This window comes from Carassius auratus, chromosome 17 (genome assembly GCF_003368295.1).
Source record: "Carassius auratus strain Wakin chromosome 17, ASM336829v1, whole genome shotgun sequence".
In the NCBI taxonomy this organism is placed as follows: domain Eukaryota; kingdom Metazoa; phylum Chordata; class Actinopteri; order Cypriniformes; family Cyprinidae; genus Carassius; species Carassius auratus.
This window is the reverse complement of record NC_039259.1, coordinates 15,704,913-15,712,292: the sequence shown is the minus strand read 5'-3', so window position 1 is coordinate 15,712,292 and position 7,380 is coordinate 15,704,913. Positions and strand designations below refer to the sequence as shown.

Below are 7,380 nucleotides of genomic sequence, written 5' to 3'. Positions count from 1 at the left end.
CAGTATGCATGAAATAGCATTTCACCCCCCCCTCTTTAAGAAAAAAGGAAGAAATATTGTATACACAATACAGTAATTTTCCTGTATAAAACATGAAAATTACTGTCATTTGTCTTTAATTATAAAGTACCTTAAAACGGTCAAGTTCATTTACAGATATTGTTAAAAATATGACTTTTCTATCTATCTATCTATCTATCTATCTATCTATCTATCTATCTATCTATCTATCTATCTATCTATCTATCTATCTATCTATCTATCTATCTATCTATCTATCTATCTATCTATCTATCTATCTATCTTTATGTCTATCTGTCTGTCTGTCTGTCTGTTTTAAATACCAACCAGCTGACAGTGTTAAATAACCTTTAGACTTGCTATATTATTACAAAACACATTTATCAACAGAAAATTGATATCATGCAAATCAGGCATTCGATTCATGCAATCGTGTCTTTTCATGCAGGGACACGTAATCTCCTTTTGTAATCAGCAACTGATGTTAAAAAGCCCTGAATCTGTTCTCATCTTTTATTGCATGTCCCGTCCGGAGAAAAAGCCCTCTTTATGTCGTCACGCCCCCACCAGCCCCGCGGGCTTTATTTCAGAGCACGAAATGATTTACGGTATAAAAAGACGCAGAGCGACTCAGGAACCTGCCCAACGGGTAGCCTTTAGTTAATTGTAGAGCGGAAAGGAGGGGGACGTTTGGCACCAGCGCTCCTCTGTGCGTAAAGACGCCTGATGTTGGACGCAGATTCGGGCTCACCGCGCGCAAACGCCCACATCCTTAGGTCGGCTCTGCTTTCTTTAGGTGAATGAAAGTTTCCTAGAAGGGGGACAGCAAAGAAGATGATATCTGACCAGGATGAGTCGGAAAGGTGAACTTAAATAAGCATAAGTGCGCGACAACCACCTGTTATAAATCAGCGCGAAATGGGCATGCTTAGTGTGGATCTCCTGGTAACTTTGCAGATCTTGCCTGGTTTCTTCTCCAACTGCCTGTTTTTCGTGCTCTATGATTCGATAGTGCTGGTAAAGCGAGTGGTGTCACTCCTGAGCTGCTCGGGCTCCACGGGTGAGTGGCAGCGCATGTTAACCACAGCCGGCGTGCGCTCCATATGGAACAGCTTTCTGATGGATGCCTACAAACAGGTAAGCTGAGAGCACAAGACTCGGTCTGCTCACTGTGCAGTAAGACTCAAACAAGTTCAAAGGGCTTTGGGGATTATTTGTCTTTGTTGTTTTAATGTTAAATAGACATAATGCAATGTTTGGTTAGACTTGTTTCCACGTTACAGTTTCTATATTTACTCGTAGGCTACGGCATAATATCAATTTATACACAGTGATGTCAAATTGGCTTTAAAGTGCATTTAAAATCAACAGACGTTGATAAAAATTATGTAAAATAAGCACAATGTACGTTTTATGTTATTATTATTTTAATTAGTTTTCAGTTTGCATGCAGTAACCGTATCACGAACATTGTGGCATATATATATATATATATATATATATATATATATATATATATATATATATATATATATATATATATATATATATATATATATAGTGACATCAAGCTAAATGGATGAAAGTATGTTCTTTAAAGCATTTGTTGCATTTGTTTACAGTGTGGTGTACAACCGCTAACTAATTTTGAATATATATTTGCTCAATCTTCAAAACGTGACATTTGGCACAATTCTAATCCTTATAAAGGTGTGTGAACTTTGTCCTCCAGACAGTCAGCGACCTCTCGGGTCAATGCTCTTAATTCATTAAATGTCTGGATTCACATTCCTGTTACTTTTTAACAAAAAAATCAATCAGATCACACAGTGTGGTAAGATGAACTTGCTTAATGTGCATTCATTGACCTCAACCAATAACTATATCATTGTTTGGCTTCAAAGTCTTGCTGAGGAAATCATTTAGCGTAAAAATAACGTCAGTGACTCAGATGTTTTTTTTTTTTTTTTGGCAGCAGAGTGAGGATTAGTTTTGTGTGTGTTTCCAGGAGTTAACAGTGCCAAAATGCATTTGCCCTTATAAAGTCACAGAAATGGCATTTTAGACATCTGAATACTAACAAATATTTGGCTCAAAAGTCTATTGTGAGATCAGAGAGATCATTCGCTCTTTTTCTACAAGATGCTTAAAAGTTCTTACAGATGGTATTAAGGTGCATGCCCAAAACATTGATTTAGAGCAGTTACAAAGCTCCAAAGAATTTGTTTGTGTGTGTGTTTTTTTTTTAATGTATACAACTGTGAATGTGAGATCTCAGGCCTGGTGACATCACTCAAGTCTCCATAACAACAGAGGCCAATAAACCCACTAAGCCCAAGTGAAGTAATTTTCAGTGTAGTCATGAGACTACTCTTTCGGCTGGCCACTAGGCATTATGGCTCATTGCCCATGTTACTCTAATATTCTCAACAATATTAACATCTGAATGTGGAACTGTTTTGTTCAGGTGAAGCTGGGCGAAGCTGCTCCAAACTCCAAGGTGGTGAAGGTTGCTGGCATCAACAGATGCTGGAGCGTCAGCGGTAAGACCCACAACGAGTGCCATCTGCTGGACTTCGAGTCTCCCGACCGCCCGTTAGTGGTCAACTTTGGCTCGGCCACCTGACCCCCATTTATAAGCCAACTGCCGGTTTTCCGGCGGATGGTGGAGGAATTCTCAGATGTGGCAGACTTCCTGCTTGTCTACATCGATGAGGCTCACCCCTCAGACGGCTGGGCGGCTCCTCCCATGGAGAACTTTTCGTTTGAAGTGAGGAAACACCGTAATCTGGAGGAGAGAATGTTTGCCGCCCGGACACTTCTGGAGCATTTCTCTTTGCCTCCTCAGTGCCAATTGGTAGCAGATTGCATGGACAACAATGCCAACGTAGCCTACGGTGTGGCTTACGAGCGGGTTTGCATTGTGCAGAAGAATAAAATCGCTTACCTAGGGGGTAAGGGTCCATTTTTCTACAACCTTAAAAATGTTCGGCACTGGCTCGAGAAGAGCTACGGGAAGCGATAATTTCTTTAAAAAAAGAGGTCAAATAGCATTTTCTGTGAATGCTATAAGATTTTATTTTTGTATAATGGAGAGAAATCGAGAGTTAGGTGCTTTCTGAACTGTTTAACGGTGGCTCCGGTGGAAACACTTGGGCTAGGGTCCAGGTCATTTTCTTGAATTGTCTAAAATGATCAGCAGGTGTCCTACATTCCTAACCACTTTACAAAAAGAATGAAAAGAATATAGACTTTAAATACTGACCGTGTGGTTTGCACTTAAATTTCGAGATTACATTGTTGCCAGCAAAACAATTTGTAGATGCACTATTAATAACTTGTTCCTTTGCGATTTAATGTAGAGTTAAAGTGTGCAATATTTTTATGCGACATAACATATATTGCTTACAAAAGAAAACCAAATTGCTGAAAATAAGAGAAAGCACAAGTACCCGGCTTTTATATGAAAAGAGAATAATTTATTTTTATTGACATTCAATGTTTATTTTTAATATGTGGCCTGTTTATGCGCTTGTAACGCTTTCCCTTCCCCTTTTCAACTGACAATCATACATATTCCATGTACCATCAGCTTTTACATCCCTGATACACTGTTCAGTTCATTTGCACCGGTAATAAAAGCATTCCCGGCGTCCCATTATGAAAACGACTAACTCATTCGACCCGTATTGTAATTAACAATCACCAAATGAATGGCCTCAGCCACCGGACTTAGCTTCAGTGAAGTGTACAGGAAAGCTGATGAAAAGTTATTTTACTCCTGAATGTTAGAGAAAAGTTTTCGAATGTTATCGACAGATCGGCAGTCGCTTATTTGGGTCAATACGGCGCTGGTGTGCACATGAAAATCACAGACGAAATGGTCTTCTGTCCTGTCTGTGGTTGGATGACAGACCACACCTCTCTGTCCTGATCCAAATGAGCGTGACTGCTAACATGCTGAAACAATCACTCTGAATCTGAATCAGTCTGAAGGCTTTGAGTTTTGTTTCACAGAACTGTTTTCATGTACTACAACCATCCTCTTGCTTTTAATGAGAAAAAGGCAAGGAAAATAAAGTTGAACTGCTGCTGACTGTGACTTTCCCCCAGTTTTTGTGTTTGATTCTGGGAAATTTCAATGAGGGGTGATTGGATTGAAAAAGGGGAGGGAAAAAGTTCCAGATGGAGAAAATGTTGCATGATGACCAATAAAAAAAAAGGAAAAGGAAATGCACCAGCCGTAAGGGGTCGAGGAGTACATGTGCTTTTTTTCCCTCCCCATTAAATATGTGTCTGCATAGTGATGGGTCTGAACATGTGCAACACAATCAAACCGTGTGACGCAGAGGTCTCTGGCTGAACTTCTGCGTCTTCGAGGCTGCCAATAACTAAATAGCAAAGGCTCAGGGAGAACATGTCCCTGGGAAGCACCATGAAACAGAACCCCTTGTTGTGGCCGGGCATCGCTTATCCGAGCGGAACTAGTCCATTTGGACCACTAAGACGTTATTCACAGACTGTCTCAGTCTTGGAAGGAATCGTGCTGCACGATGGAGCAGGGAGGTTGCCAACGTTAAAGATGGAGGCATCCGAAAAGAGAGCCACACAACAGCTACAAACACAAGCCCCACTCCAGGAAAGAGTCCCATGGTGTGCTTTCTAAGGAATGCGTTTGGTAAACAGGTACTGAACAGAATTCTAAGCAGCGTGTGAAGAAGTGTTCTCATTTATAGGGCATAACAAGGACGCGGGACGGAGGGGGGAAACCTGGTCCCATTAATTCAGATAAGGTCAAAACGTGACTCCTTAGAAAAGCGGACGTTTGCCAAATCGGCCAGTATACATTTAAACGAAATGTTGATGCAAGCGCTTAAATGTATGTGTCTGCAGTTCAAAAAGATAAGCCGTTTATGTTCATACTTCGACAGTGGACTATTTGGTTTGGATGTGATCTGACCGCTCTCTCGGAAAAATGATCTTAGTTTTAATATCAATATATTCAGTAAATCAGCTCAGAGTCCAACCCGAGGGATGCCAAACATTTTATTCATATTTAACGCACTTTTTTCCTACATGTATAAATCTGGGAAAAAGAAAAATTCCTAAAGATAATCAGATCTTAAAGGGATAGCGCACTCAAAAATGAAAATTCTCTCATTATTTACAGTACTCAGCCTAATGTTGTTCCAAACAAAATGGAGTATATTTAAAAAAATAAAATAAAATAAAAGTCAATATAGGGTCCAAACATCTTATTTTGAAAATAAGTCCAAAGTTTTGAAACGGCGTGAGTGCGTAAATGATGACACAATTTTCATTTCTGGCTTAACTATCCCTTTAAAAAACCTTTCTGAGAATCGTATGATATTAAGCGGTAAGGATTTGACTGTATTGCATACAAATCACAAATCAAACTGGTCAAACACCTTCTTGCACTGTAAATGTGAGTTCATTTTCCTTTTTCATATACGCACCAGTCTATACTGTCACAATAATCCACCCTAACAGTTCTTATGTTATCAACAACATAATCTTATATGTCTTGTTTTCATTTGTCCTCTCTTTGACTCTGGTAAGAATCTTAGCAGCTTTTGGAGATGCACTTAGTCACTGATACAGCACATGGATAAGACAAAATTATGCTTTTATCTAAGTCTTATAAAGGTTAGCTTGTAGAGCCAAGTATTTGCACTTTGAATTGAGTTCAAACTGAACATGCTACAAATATTGTTGATGCTTGATGACCAGCCTGTGCTCGAAACACATGTAATTCAGCTAAAACCGTACAACCTGGAATTCATAAAACATTAAATATCATGTTTTACAGTTGATTGTTTTATGGCCTGATATATGGTCATATCTGCATATGCATGTAGCAAACTTAACTTATGCTAATCAACATACTCTGGTTTCTATACATTACTGATAGTAGATAAGACTATGGGAGTATCACTAAGAGCTATGCTCAAACTCATAATCAGATTCACTTTTATGCTTGAAACCGTTCTTGACCTGTAAGGTACAAACTGTCGGATCAATTTATTACAAAAATGAAAATATATTATTATTAATAATAATAGCGTTACTACTATTAACACAATCCTTCATTTCATTTCTTCCTGATGCTGTGAAAGCCTAACAACTGAAACTGAACTTTTGGTAAGAATTAATACTGAATGTATTTTACATATATTTTGAGAGGAACTATTAAGAATGTTGATTGGCAGCTTGATACATGTGCCTTGTTTCCTACTATGTTTAATGCCAAGTTTGTTTTATTGTGCCATTTGGCTGATTAAAGATGCAGCAAATTGGACAAGATGTGTTCCAAACATTCTTTCTCCATCTTTCACATGCACTTCATTTTTTGGATCTTGAATTAAGATGCCGCACAGATGTTTTTTTTTTTTTTTTTTTATCAGTTTATTAGGAATCAGGTTGAAATAGTCATAAATCAATAGAATATAGTCTGCTCGTCTGATAAAAGCTGGGCTCACAGATGCTGAATTTTATGTGAATAAATTTAATAGACCATAAAGATGTAAATCTTGTGAGGCCAGATTCCAGAAGCTCTTTGATGACTTGGTTGGGTTGCTATTAAATTTAATTTACAGACTCATTAAATAATCCAGATTCATGCCAAACTTGACAGCCAATCGATCTCAGAAGCTGAGCGTAGACTAAACTATATTAAGTAGAGATGGTTTCTGAGGTGCAAGATGAGTAATATTTCATGAGGCCAAATATATTTGGTTTTAATTTGCATTGGGGTTTTGTGGCCAGACATTTAAAATGTTAAAGGAGAGGCAAGTTGTGGTCCACCTCTGTTCAGCTGAATGAACTTCATATCACTTAAATGAAAAAATATCCAGTGTTTACAAAAATAGGTATGCTGTCAGAAACAGGTGTTAGCCGGAAATATATTACAGCTAGTTTCTAATCTTTCAACTGAAACAAAAACATTCAGAGAGAAATTTCTGTTTGAGCATAGCTTTATTTTTTCCCTTTTAGGCTTTATACAGTTTATTAGATTTTTTATAGAGAGTTCTCTTTAACTCATGATCTGTGCCAGAGGGGAAAAACCCTGCCGGTTAAGTTGACAGAAATTACCCATGCAGATTTATAATATGCAATGAAATACTGCAATATCTTGTGTAGGGAGCATCTAAAGTGACTGGGTCACCTTACAATCTCAAGTTGGCTAATTTCAATGCCGTTTCTAGAAAGATTTACTGCATATTGCAGTAGCTTTTCCAGCATGAAGGATCTCAGGTGGCTTCTTCTCAAAGTCTTTTGGTAAAGCTGAGTTTATTGCAGGAGGGAGACCAACACGACTCATTACTCTGACAAAACATT

General features: G+C 38.3%; 1 pseudogene across 1 annotated transcript; it reads left to right on the top strand.

Moving 5' to 3' along the window:
• The first annotated feature begins 751 nt into the window (after positions 1 to 751).
• LOC113117406 (type II iodothyronine deiodinase-like) lies at positions 752 to 6,340 on the top strand (annotated as a pseudogene). Its single transcript, XR_003294156.1, has 2 exons — positions 752 to 1,158; positions 2,489 to 6,340. The product of XR_003294156.1 is annotated as a type II iodothyronine deiodinase-like (transcript).
• The last annotated feature ends 1,040 nt before the right edge of the window (positions 6,341 to 7,380 follow it).